The 14,042-nt window shown below is 39.5% G+C and overlaps 1 protein-coding gene across 8 annotated transcripts in view; it reads left to right on the forward strand.

Moving 5' to 3' along the window:
* Positions 1-14,042, forward strand: part of LOC120515645 (ankyrin repeat and IBR domain-containing protein 1-like) — a 445,503-nt gene that overhangs the window by 123,700 nt on the left and 307,761 nt on the right. The window lies entirely within an intron of this gene.

The raw sequence follows: 14,042 nt of genomic DNA on the forward strand, positions 1-14,042 counted from the left end.
ACGTATGAAAAAATATGCGGTTAACGCAGAAAGACAGATCACCAATTGAAGCTTTATGAATAATGAATACTTTATTTGCGATCAATGATTGTTTTGGTAAAGCTATACTCAGTGTATTCATTAGATGAACGGTAAAAAAGTAAGAGCGAGGGGAGGGTAACTTATTGAGGCACGCAGGCAAAACCACAATAGCATGCGGGCTCGATGTACTGTAGTGCGCGTCAACTCGATCTGAATTGTGCGATCACATTTGAAAAAATATATCTTTTCAAGTTCTATTTAGTCCATATGTGTCAAACTCAAGGCCCGCAGGCCACATCCGGCCCGGCGTGTAATTATATCTGTCCCGCGAGATCATTTTATATATTATTGTTATTAATGGCCCGGGGATATGAAGCGCTGGTAACACAATAAACTACAGATCCCATAATGCAGTGCTTCAGCTGCCTTGCCGAACACTTACCATGTTAATGAAGTCTAGCTTATGATGCTGCAAGTTATTGCGAAGCTAGCCCACACGATGCCGAACAGAAAAGGTGATTCTGAACATAGAGCCTTTAAAAACCGATCGGAGGCTGAGTATGTTTACTGACATTGCCGGTAAACCCGTATGTCTCATTTGTGGAGCTAATGTGGCTGTAATTACAGAATTTAATCTAAGACGGCACTATGAGACAAAACATCAAGATAACCTGAAAGACCTGAATGCAATGCACAAGATACAGAAAGCAGAAGATCTGACACTTCAGCAGACGTTTTTACCTGTGCAAAATCGCATAGTGATTTCAAGTGAAGCTACTTTTATGGGAGACACAAATGCACCAGTGCAACTTGCCCCACTTTCCCTGTTGCCAAGTAATGTTGAGCCAAGTCGGCACTACGGTGTTCCCAAATACGCACTTTGCTGATAAACTGTTCGCACAGCGCTTTGGTGACTTTGAAGAACAAAAAAAGAATTTTGAGTTGTTTCGCAACCCATTTGCCGTCGATGTGGAAACTGCACCTGTGCAGATTCAGATGGAGGTGATTGAGCTGCAGTGTAATGGCACACTGAAGGCAAAGTACGATACTGCACGGCCCGCACAGTTTATTCACTCCATTCCCGCAAAAATGCTCCAGCTCCGTCTACATGCGGCTCGAACCTTGTGCATGTTTGGTACCACATATCTGTGTGAGAAGCTCTTCTCAGTGATGAAGACTAACAAAATAGCACACAGGAGTCGCCTCACTGATGAGCACCTGCAGTCCATCCTGAGAATCTCCACAACACAGAACCTCACACCAAACATAAACAAACTTGTTGCCAAAAAAGATGCCCGGCGTCCAGCTCTCATAAAATGACATAAGAGCAAAGACAACTGAATGATTTGATTTGTTATTGCTGAAAAGAACAAATTTTATTTAGATTTCCAGGTTTTGTTATGCAGCATGTTCATATTTGAATTTGTATAATTTAGACAGGATATATTTTTATGGAGAGCAAAACATTATAAGTTATTTAAGGTTTGAGTTGATTTATTCCGGAATAATATTCTGTCGACTAAATAAAAATTCCATCTATTTAAAATTTAAATAGAACGTGAACAGATACGATAGTTCATAATATCCAGGCAGACTTGCACGTAAGAGCGGGAGTCATCCGTTTTAACAAACAGCGTATTGCACTGATACGAAATAGCCTACCCATTTAATTATTTAGGAATGATTGAATAAATTAAGATTTTGTACAAATAATGTTTTTAATTTTTCTTCGTTCATGGATTCTGGCACCCCCAGCAACAGTTGCTCGCACCCCAAAGAATGTATATATGTGTGTGTATGTATGTATATATATATATATATATATATATATATATATATATATATAGTAATCCTCGCTATATCGCTTTGACTTTTGGTTTCACTCTATCGCTGGATTTTAAATGTAAGCACATCTAAACATATATCACAGATTTTTCACTGGTTCGCCGCTTTCTGCGGACAATGGGTCTTTTAATTTAGGTTACATGCTTCCTCAGTTTGATTGACCAGTTGATTTCATACAAGGGACGCTATTGGCGGATGGCTTAGAAGCTACCCAATCAGAGCATGTATTGCATATTAACTAAAACTCCTCAATGCTATAAGATATGCTTCCCGCTGTGCTTGTTTGCTTCTCTCTATCTTTCTCACTCTCTGCCTGACGGAGGGGTGTGAGCAGAGGGCTGTTTGCACAGAGGACACGGACGCCTCTACAAAATGCCGCTTTATCGCGGTGCTTCTGTATACTTAAAAGCATGTATTGATTTTTGATTGTTTGCTTTTCTTTGCGAGCGCTCTCTCTGACATTCTCTGCTCCTGACGCTCCTTTATGGCGGCGCTCCTTTGAAGATAAGATATGTTTGCTTTCTTTTAATTGTGAGAAAGAACTGTCATCTCTGTCTTGTAATGGAACACAGTTTAAACGTTTGACTAAAGGGTGTTATTTCATGTCTAGAGGGCTCTAATAATGTTAACAGGGTGGGAGAGTTTATAAGGGCTTAAAATATATAAAAATAACCACACAAACATATGGTTTCTACTTCATGATTTTCACCTATCGCGGGGGGGTCTGGAACGCAACCCCCGCGATCGAGGAGGGATTACTGTATAGGTATGTGTGTATATGTAGATATATATACTGTGTATATATATATATATATATATATATATATATATATATATATATATATATATATATATATATATATATATGTGGATGTATGTGTATATATGTATGTATACATGTATGTATGTATATAGGTTTGTGTGTATATATGTGTATATCTGTATATGTATGGATATATATATATATATGACAGCAACACTCATCACTCACAACAGTGACAAAACAATTACATTGACAATCATGTTACGTTATTTTCAAAATGTTTCCTTTTCTTTTTCATTGCTTCTTTAACACACTACTTCTCCGCTGCGAAGCGCGGGTATTTTGCTAGTTACAAATAAAAAGAACTGACTTGAAACAGGTGGTTTGTAGTGCTTGCTTCAAATTGATCTTGTTTACAAAGACAAAATGCAGAAATGCACTCAAGTTAGAAGCTCTTGGTAGGCCATCTATCCATTTTCTACTTTGTTTTATTCTGTTTTACAGTCATGGTGCTCACCACAATGCCAGTGTGTCTCCCACATAATTATGTGGTTGCAGAGGAGGCTTTTGAATCTCCAGACCACGTGTGGAGCAATCTGCCATATAAACATGAACTTTATCTCAATGTAAGGGAGGAGCACATCAAGTAAAGCCAAACTTATATTTTATCAGCAGTAACAATCACTGTTATTGTGACTAGTACAGTCACCCTTTATGAAGCTTTTCATGACATTATTGTGAACAGAATGAGACATCAGATTGTATTTTGTAAACGTTTAACTGTGTGACCCTGCACAGATTTGGTTTACTTTTTTGGTCTCATTTTTTGTACTTTCTGGGTAACCACAGGAAACTTCACTCGTTTGCCATTTGCTTCCTTTTTCTTGCTTCTTTTCTTAGTAGTTATCACAGGCAGATGAAATCCGCCCCCAGCCTTTGGATCTCAACTGCCTTGAAACTAGGTCTATAAATGCTGCCACCTTCTAACTCTTTATTTTTATTACGATTTTTTTCTGTAGATTAAGCTACAGAGTGACTGTTATTTATTTAAATGAGCCATGATGTCATGGAACTATAATTTCAAGGCCTTATTCCAAATCAGAGTTTTCTTGGTATGCTAGCTAGTAATGTACAAAATATTTATATGAAAATATATTTAAAATGAATAGTTAAATTAAGATAATATTCTTCCATTTCTTAGTGTGTTTCAGATTTTGACTCACTTGTGGATGGATCTGTAGTTGAAACTTGTTAGCTGTAAATCAGTATCTGTTGTGCAGCAAAGCACTTTGTTTAACCAACGACCATACTCCTGACTTGGCTCAGTGACAAAATAACTTCAGCTCTAGTTGTTTTCAATTGTTTATATCATTATCGTTATCTGCTAAGGATCTCTACCCAGAAAGTGTATGAACTCCTGTGTCCTATCACCACTTCTTCTTATCCCTACCGAGAAACAGAGAAAGAGAGTGTGTCAAGAAAACACAGCATCAAAGAAAAGGTTCTGTGTGGTCTATGTTTGAGTTGACAGAGTCAAATCTTACAAAATGACAGAAATGCAGTTTCATTAATAGACTTGAATTTATTACACAGTGTTTTTCTGGAATAGAAACAATTTACTGAAATGCTGATGTTATACAGTGAGCTGTTACCGTAATAATCAAACACCTGTTTAATATGTTAATGAGGTGGCATCTGGAGTTTCTTGTTTGGTTTTGGTCACCATTGTAGCAGTAGAAATTGTTCTGAGAAAAGCTCAGTGGACAAGCGCAAGTGGACATTGGTGGAAATTAACAGGAAGTGCATTTAAGGCAGAAGCAAAAAATTGTCTCTTCATATATGGGATCATGGGAATCTGGAACAAATTTCAAGACAAAATGTTGTCATCCTTTATAAAGAATCTGGATGAAATATTGGGATCGCTTACATATTAGTTAATTACAAAAGCATGATGGATGGATTGAATGGTATCTTGTCATTTGACAGGCATATGTTTTTGTGAACCAAATGCATATGTTTTAATTTATGTGAAAACATTTACCATCTTTCCACACACTTCTGAAACATAGTCACTTAAGCATACCACATGAGACAGATTTTCTATGGGAAGCCAATGCGTGCATCTGATAAGATATTCATTCAGACTACAAGAATTTTCTTTGCAGGTAGAAAAATACCTACATTTTATTTTGTAAGAGTGCTGTGATTGCTATCCCAAGTATACAGGGAGATTCACTCGAAAGATGCCCCCAATATTCTGTAATAACTCTCTCTAGGACAAAGCAGTCTGAATGAAACAACGTACAATGTATACGGAGCTTCGAACAAGTCTGGATGCTTCTGCATCGGAACGATGAGGTAGGCGCCGAACAGCCATCATGACGTTTAACCTCTGTTTACAACTTAAGGGTCCCTACCGCCCGTACCCCTTCACTCAGTCACTCAACTTCTCATCAGGATGGTAGTGCACAGTTTTGAGCAGCACGTCTTAACGGTGCGAGCCTATTGGGTCAACAGTTCATTTAAGCGATGTTAGAATCAATTGGATGATCGTGAGTTAACGGAGCAATGTGTCACACATTGGCAAGGAGGATGGTAGAAACTGAGACCTTCTTTGGAAACGGTAATTTCAAAGTTGCTTTGGCCACCACAGTCGCCGGATCTGACACCACCAAACTTATTTCTTTGGGGTATGTTCAAAGGTAAAGTCTGTCAGAAACAAGCCTTGCACTGTGGAAGATTTCAAAGAAAACATCCAACATGAAATTGCTGCTATTCCCCCCTAGACACTTGTCGATATGTTCAGGGACATGGAGCGCCGTGTCGAAGTGTGTCTGGCAAAAAAACAGAAACCACTACCAGCATCGCATGTAATACAATCAGTTACACTTATGTCAAGGTATATAGCATATTTTTTTGGTTCATATTGCTTCATCCTTAATGGAGTTACAACAGAATATTCAGGGCCTTTTTCAAGTGAATCTCCCTGTATTTGTAAGGAGTTGCCTACCTAGCAAGAGATTGGGCTGAGCACCACCAGAATGGCAGTCAAAGATAGTGGGCAAGAGTTAGAGCCAAACTAGCAGAAGGAAGAGAGTTCCTGCAGATGTCAGTGTAGAAGCACAAGAGACAGTAGGATCTGTTATGCTTTGAGCAATAGACATAGGCATCAGCATGTGAAAGAACGAGAAATATTCTGGAGTTTGTGATGGATGATGGAAAAATTTGTTTCTTGGTGCAAAGACAATTGTCTGCAAAACTAAGGAGCTGGTTATTGACTTTTGCTGCACCAAAGAACCTCTATGTTTAGTCCCTATTCAGGGAGGGGGTGTAGAGGTGGTCCACTCCTACAAGTATTTGGGGGTCCACATTATTGACATATTGGACTGGTCTTGTAGCACAGAGGAATTGTATAAGAAAGGGCATAACAAGCTCTTTTTTCTTAGTAGACTGTGCTTCTTTAATGTGGGAAGTGATATCCTTCACATTTTCTACAACTCTACAGCACATCCTCTCTCTGACACAGTAACACTTAGGATTTTCATCCAAGGAATATTATGCCTTTCCTTTTCACAGCACATAAGAAATGTTTGGGCACTGAAGACACCGATCTACCGAGTCTTTCAAGTGTAATTTTTTCCCATTCTTCCTGCAAACAAGTCTTAAGGTGTACAACATAATGAGATCTTCGTTGTTGAATTTTGTGTTACAAAACATGCCACATATTCTCAACTGGGGACAGTCTGGCGCCTACACGCTCTGCATATGCAGCCATACCTGTTTAAAATGTGCAGAATATGGTTTTGTATTTTGTTGTTGAAATATGCAGAGATGTCATCTAGAAGGCAGCATATGTTGCTCCAAAGTCTGTATGTACTTTTCAGCATTAATGCTGCCTTCAAAGAAGTGCAACTTACCATTACACAGGGCACTGACACAACCTCATACTGTACAATCACAGACACTGGCTTCTTGACTTGCAACTGGTAATAGTCAGGATGGTTCTTTCCTTCTTTGCTCCAGATGATGTAATGTGCATTTCTTCCATAAAAGAGGAAGAATATTGATTTCTTCTACTACAATACATGTTCCCACAGTGTGATGGTCCATCTCAAATGCCTCTGGAGAAATCAGCGGCACATCTGGACATTGATAACATACAGCTTCCTTTTTGTACAGTACAGTTGTAACCATCATTTATTTATGTTAACTACATATTGTGTTACTTGATAAAGGTTTGTCAAAGAACTCATGTGACCATGTGGTTATATCACTTGTTTATTAATGACCATTCCTGATGCAGTCCCATCTGAGGGATTGGAGATCATCGGCAGTAAGCTAAGGCTTGCTTTTTGCACTTTACACACCAAAATGTCTTCAAATTCCTTGAATCCTTTAATAATGTAAAGCACTGTTGACAGAAAATTACCCACATCCCTTACAGTCTGTTTTGAGAAACACTGTTTTAAAACTTTTGATTATCTCACACTTTTGGGAAAATTGGAGATCCTTGGCCCAACTCATATAGGACTAAACCATTCCTGGATGCAGCTTTTAAATCAAAGCATGGTTACAGTCACCAGTTGACCATCATCTGTTTCTACTCACATCATTACAGTACACCCCCAAAATTCGCAGGAGTTACGTTCCTAGAGCACCCATGAATTGTGAAAAACTGCAGATTTTGGATGTGGTTAAAAAAAATGCCTATTTTCATAGTTTAAACCCTAAATATGCCCCAAAGACACTTTATTTTAATTTCAGACTCAGCTTGATACATTACCTAAAAATAAAGAATTTAAAGGTAAACCTGTATACTGTACTACTATGTCTCCCGTAGTGCTAGAATGTAAAATACTGATGTTACCTCTATATGTACTGTAATTCATGCAAGCACGTTTTCATTGCCAGAAGCCTTAGACGGTGCAGCACGTTTCGGCAGCATCTTGGGGTTTTAACCCTTAAACTGCCACATACTTTGGGGCTAATGCATCCCTGGACCCCAAATACCTAAAAATAAAGAATTTAAAGGTAAACCTGTATACTGTACTACTATGTCTCCCGTAGTGCTAGAATGTAAAATACTGATGTTACCTCTATATGTACTGTAATTCATGCAAGCACGTTTTCATTGCCAGAAGCCTTAGACGGTGCAGCACGTTTCGGCAGCATCTTGGGGTTTTAACCCTTAAACTGCCACATACTTTGGGGCTAATGCATCCCTGGACCCCAAATACTTTTTTGCTGCACTTTAAGTAAACATCACAATTCACAAAGAAAAAGTGAAATTTTAATGGAATACATTTTTTTCATGCGAACTGTAAAAATTATTTAAAAAACTACTGGAACAATATGTACAAAGTGCAAGTGACGCCAAGGGTGAAACTCCATGGGTGAATCACTGAGCCAACTGCGCTTGAACTGGCTGCACGCAAGCACACAGAGGTAAGTGCTGATGCTTGCAGGCTAGTCTTAGTGCAGCGGCTCAATCCCAGGGACAGTGAGGCTGCAGTACTGCAGGGTGCCATGCTTGGGTCACAGAATTGCACAGAAACACAGGATATTGTAGAGACAGGAACTTTATTCAAACACTTCAAACAAACATGTTTCTTTCAGAAGTAAAATGAGCTCAGTACGCAGTTAGTTATTGATTAAAAAATAGACAAACATCATAGGGGAGCACAACCCCCAACAGGAGCAGAGAATGTCTGGGAGAGGAGAGAGAAACAAAGCAATCAGCCAAAATGGACATGTGCTGTTCATGCTTTTAAGTAAACGTAGTAAGTAAGGGAGCAATGTGAAGGTAATGTATCAGTGTTTTTTTAAGAGAGGTTTTTTTGAGGAGCGTCTGTGTCTTCTAGGGGTGCGTTCAGCTCCCTTGCTCACAAGAGGCTGCCGTCAAGATTCACACCGGTGATTTATTTTTATGGTGGAGATTCCAGGGGCACACCCAGCCTTGACCCGACCCACGCGCACTCACAAACAGAGACAAAAATAAAGCAAAATGGTAATCAAATATCGAATAAAGAATGTAATGAAAACAAATGAAATAAAAAAAACGATACCACCCCTGTTCCGGCGATTACACATTAAATACAACAAAGCACAAACAAAACACACTCAGTAAATCATGAAAAAGTTAATGAAAACATCAATGGATGAAATGTAATGATGAAAACAGATAGTCCAGAGATCCGCACGTTAAATGGGAATGTACAGATAGTCCTACCGGTAGTTCCTGAAATGGTGAAGACAGGTTCAGGAGTGCTCCATTCTTTGCAGGATGGCCATAAATCAACTTACAGTCCTCATGTACACAGGCAGACAGCTGACAATCCAGGCGCATGAAACGATCCAGGACAAAATGAAAAAGTACAGGTAACCCAACAGAAGGCAGACAGACAGGAACTCGAAACACAAATTACAAAAACTTTTTTTTTTGCTTATGGTCACTGGCCCCCTTTTAAAAAGCCGCGCTGACATCCTTTGACCAAAACAGCCCTAGCACCCTCAGCAGAAGACCAATCAGAGCCACTGCAGGGAGCTGCAGTTTCAAATTCTATTGGCTACTTTCACCATCCCAAGACGCAGTTGCTTCTTGTTCTCTCTACAGTACAGTATTGCCACAAAAAAGGCATAAAAATTGCGGAGAATATTTGCTGTTTCCGCTAACAATTATTAGTTAGGTTCTAAGGAAAAATCTGCGAATGACTGAGGCCACGAACTCTGAACTGCGACTTCGCAGGAGTCTACTGTATTTTCTTTTTTATCCCTAAATCACCCCATTCCATTTTTTATGGGAATGTGTTGCAGACCCCCATTGGCATGGATTTTTATTTACAGTGTGACAATAAAACGTCTTCAAAAATAGAAAAAGGTTTGAAAATCGTCCCCATATATTGTCGTCCAGACAATTGAAATAAAGAAAGCGATTCAAAATGACTTTTCAGTACAGAATGAATGATTTACTGTAGACAAGATGGAATTTTTATAACAGAATATATGATGGGAGAGGAAATGGTTGGCCGGAAGTGACGATTGGAGGCAGGAACAAGGAACCAACATCATCAGGAGTAGACAGAAGTAATGGATCGTGGAACCGGAAGTGACATCATTGGAATTGGACCGGAAGTGATGTCATCATGGCCTTTTTGGAGCCAGAAATGGAGAGGTTTATTTTTCTTCCAGTTTTCTTCCAGAAAGAGATTCAGGTAAGTACCACATGATAGTCCCTTGTCTCGCGAGATTTCACTCACCTTTAGGCTCTTTGACTGCCTCCAACCCGCACGTGTTTGACAACAGATAACTGAAATTGTCCAGACTAAACATTAAATATCTTGTCTTTATACTGGGTGTGATGGATTACAAGTCAAAGTGAATTTTGAAATCACTGCTTTCTGTTGTTGTTTGAATTTTCCATACTGTCCCAAGTTGAAGTGGCACCACACTGCCTGGTTCTTGGTGAAAAGAAATGGTCACAGAATGGAATGCGGGGGTTTTTGCTGTGACTCATATTGGGCAGGCAGCATGGAGCTGTCTTATAGTCCTGTTAGACCAGTTGAAGGTTCAGAAATACAAAGACTCCTGGGCATGCTAGAAAGATCATTAAACTGTTTGAGGGCTGAATATTTTTTCCAAAAAACATAGTTTCTGAAAAGCAATGGTTTCACACAGCAATCAACATAAACATCTGTTGCTGCATGCTGTGGCTGCCAGTTTGCCAAGAACCCGCTAAATGTGAAAATGCAAGGCGTTGGAAATACAGTCTTATCCCTTCAACAAGCAGTGTTTGCATTTGAAAACAAGCTAGAACTCTTCATCGCCGACATTGAAACAGGTCGTCTACTACACTTTGAAAAACTGGGAGAGTTTAAAGATGTGTGCACAGCAAGTGACCCTGCTCAACATCTTGATCTTCAACAGCTGGCGGGCTTCACATCTAATCTCCTGCAGTCATTCAAAGCGCGCTTTGGAGAATTTCGTGAGCGCACTCATCTTTTTAAGTTCATCACCCATCCACACGAGTGTGCAGTGGACATCGCCGACCTGAGTTACATCCCCGGTGTCTCCGTCAGAGATTTTGAGCTACAAGCTGCTGACCTGAAGGCCTCAGACATGAGGGTGAATAAGTTCAAGTCACCGAATGAAGATTTGGAAAGACTTGCACGACAGCAAGCAGAGTTGGCGAGCAAACACAAGTGGGGAGAAATGAAAAAACTTCAACCCGCGGACCAGCTGATTGTCAAAACTTGGAACGTGCTTCCCGTCACATGCCACACACTGCAGCTTGCGAGTACGGCTGTACTGACAATGTTTGGCTCTACGTATGCATGTGAGCAGTCTTTCTCACATCTAAAGAACATTAAGACCAACCTACGATCACGTTTAACGGATGGCCTGCATGAAGCTTAACCTCACCACGTATCAAGCAGACGACAAAGCCATCAGCAAAACCATGCAGCACCAGAAGTCGCATTAATGGTAAGAAGTACTTTATTAATCGTGGGTTAGCAACAGCATAACAACGTTATTAAAAAGAATTCAGAGACTTATTGTACTTTAAAAGTGTTGGCCTTACATAAAATGCACACATTTACTTGTATTTAGTTTTAAACATATTGTATGGCTCTCACGGATTTACATTTTAAAACATGTGGCGTTCATGGCTCTCTCAGCCAAAAAGGTTCCCGACCCCTGCTCCTGGAGAACATTACAATAGGTGTGTGAGCACCACGATTAGCTGGGGACCAGTTAGCTGAAGCTGGAACCTCGCATTTGTTTTCGATCACTTGTATCTAAATCAGAGTCCGGCAAGTCGTAGTCCAGTTCAGAGATAATAGGCAAAACTTCTTCCACAGAGTATTTTGCTTTACACATTTGCTTTGATCTCTCGCCATTATGTCAGTGCCATTTTTGCTCATGTTTGCACCTTACTACACACGAGCACAGGAAATCTCGGTCACACCAATGAAGCTCACTTTCCTTCTTGCAATGAGAATCCAACTTAAACATAATTGGTTGGATTTGTTACAGTTTACAGTTGAATACCATCGTCAACTCCTCCTTTTGACAAAAGTTGACATCAGCCCTGAAAGAGTTATTATGGTATCCCTGGAGCTAATGAAAGAGTGCCCCTACTCCATAAGTACTTGCCAGGCTTGGCCATAAATGATTATAGGATGTTGTTTAAATCCACCTCTGAGTCTCAGGCCTGTTTCTCACCTTTTAAATTGTAAAATACAATAATAATCTTTGACATTCTGATTACTTTCTTTGTGATAACGTCCTGTCAGTCCCTATTTCAGTTAATGTATTTGTAATTGTTTTCAGTATATTTTATTGCACTTCTCAACAACTGGGTCAGGTCACAGGCTGCTGCCATTGGGCCACAAGTTACTATTGTTTATAATGTTAGTGTGTCATGGTGTATTGTGGTTGATTACGAGTGGGTCACTGCTATGATTATCACTGCTGTTCCCCACACCAAGGCTGCGAGGATTGTGCTTGAATAAATCCCACCACCCAGCTCCAAAAATAGCACTCGATTCCCCAAGTGTGATATTATCCCCTCCACTGTAACTATCGTGCTAAATTGCCTAAGGAGGAACCAAAAAGGTTGAGAAACACTGCTTTATATCATTTTAATGTTTTATTTATTAATAAGCATTCATCTTTCGTTGGTGCGTTGATGTGAATTCTTGGTGCTGTTTGACCCTTCATGGCTTAATTAAGTAACATGTACGATGGTTGGATGTGTTGTTACTCAGCCAGTTTCTAACAAAAGATGGATATATACATTGTCAACAAATAATCTGTCTGTGATCATAAAATCTTTGTATATTCTATAAAAACTTACGTACATTATTAAAACAAACTATTGCTTCTCATTAACAGAGTAAACTCATTTTACTCTTAATATTTTTGATTAATGTAATGATTATATTACTTTGGACAGATTAAAAATTCTTTCTGCTTATTGTTTCAATTTGTGAGGGCACCCACTGCTATTTATATGAGCTTGAACGTGTGCCAGGTAGTTTCTGCATCATAACATCTGCTAAGTGCATGTTCCACTTTACTTTCAGCATGAATATGGAATGAGATACTGTACTTTTAATAAAGTGTGTCTCCAACATAATAGAATGCAGCATAACAAGTGCCGGCTTCTCATTTTAGCAATGTAGTATTGTAAGCTTTTTTCCCAGAGAGTTTTGGTGAATGTATTGCAAAATATAGTCTTAAATCAGAAACACTTGTGTATAATGAGAAAATGGAAACACATAAAATACTTTCTCTGAAAGAAGATAAGTGTGGTGGAGAAGTGTTAGTCTGCCTAGTCCCCATATAATGCTTTTATTCTACCAAGGTATAAAAAAATTATTTTAGCATTGTCAATTATTGTCCATGTCCAGTGTTCAGACATTGCAATTTACCATTGATCTTTTTGTTTCCATAAGAAATTTTAAACTAGCCTAGTGCATTAAGATTGACAGCAACATTGCTTGAGTAAGGCAGCTTTATAACAATATCTTTCTGATATACGTTGGAGTGGAGGATTTACCATAACATTCTCTGATCCACTTAGTTCATTCTGAAATTGGAGTCTCTCTCAGCAGTGCTGAATACAAAGCAGAAAGTGGAACTGGACTCGGCACTAATCCATTGCGTGTCCACCCATGATCATACAGCGGCTAGTTAAGAGACAGAGACAAACCAATTAAAGTATATAGCATGTCATTGTGGGGATGTGGGAGAAAAACTAGAGCACTTAGATGAAAGCTGATACAGACACAGGGGTGCAAACTTCATACTGACAACAACAGGGGGAAGGCAGGGGCACTAACCATAGCACTATCATGCCACCCTGGTGTTTTTTATTTTAACATAATCTGCCAAGAGACAGAAGGTAGAACAAGAAGAAAGCCTGTTTAATCTAATCCTTTGAGAAAAGAGGGGAGCCAGCATCCACCATTACACACTGAAAATTTGCTGTGCACGGAATCCATTCCTTACATCAACCAGATCATTGATCTAGTACAGTGTTTCCTGACCTTTTTTTCTGTAGTGGCAATTTTTTTAAACCAAAATCATCCCAGGTGACACCACAATCTTACTTACTAAAAGTAAACATTTATATATCTCATACATTTACTCAACTACCCAATGGGAGAACTACCAGAGAAGCTGGTAAAAAAGGTTCTTAGATCAGTGTTCTCAGACACGGTACTTATTGAGCACTTTGGTGGCATCTCTAAGCTGCTTTGCCCATTTGCCCGTCCCTCTTTGCCTCAGAGGCAACTTGTACCCACTAACCACCAGTGCTGTGAGACTCACTGATGACCACACACCCAGGGCACTAGCAGCCCGGAGATGCATCTGAAGTGCTCTGTCTGCAACATAGTGATCATGGAGC

The sequence above is a fragment of the Polypterus senegalus genome, chromosome 15, assembly GCF_016835505.1.
Source record: "Polypterus senegalus isolate Bchr_013 chromosome 15, ASM1683550v1, whole genome shotgun sequence".
NCBI lineage: Eukaryota > Metazoa > Chordata > Cladistia > Polypteriformes > Polypteridae > Polypterus > Polypterus senegalus.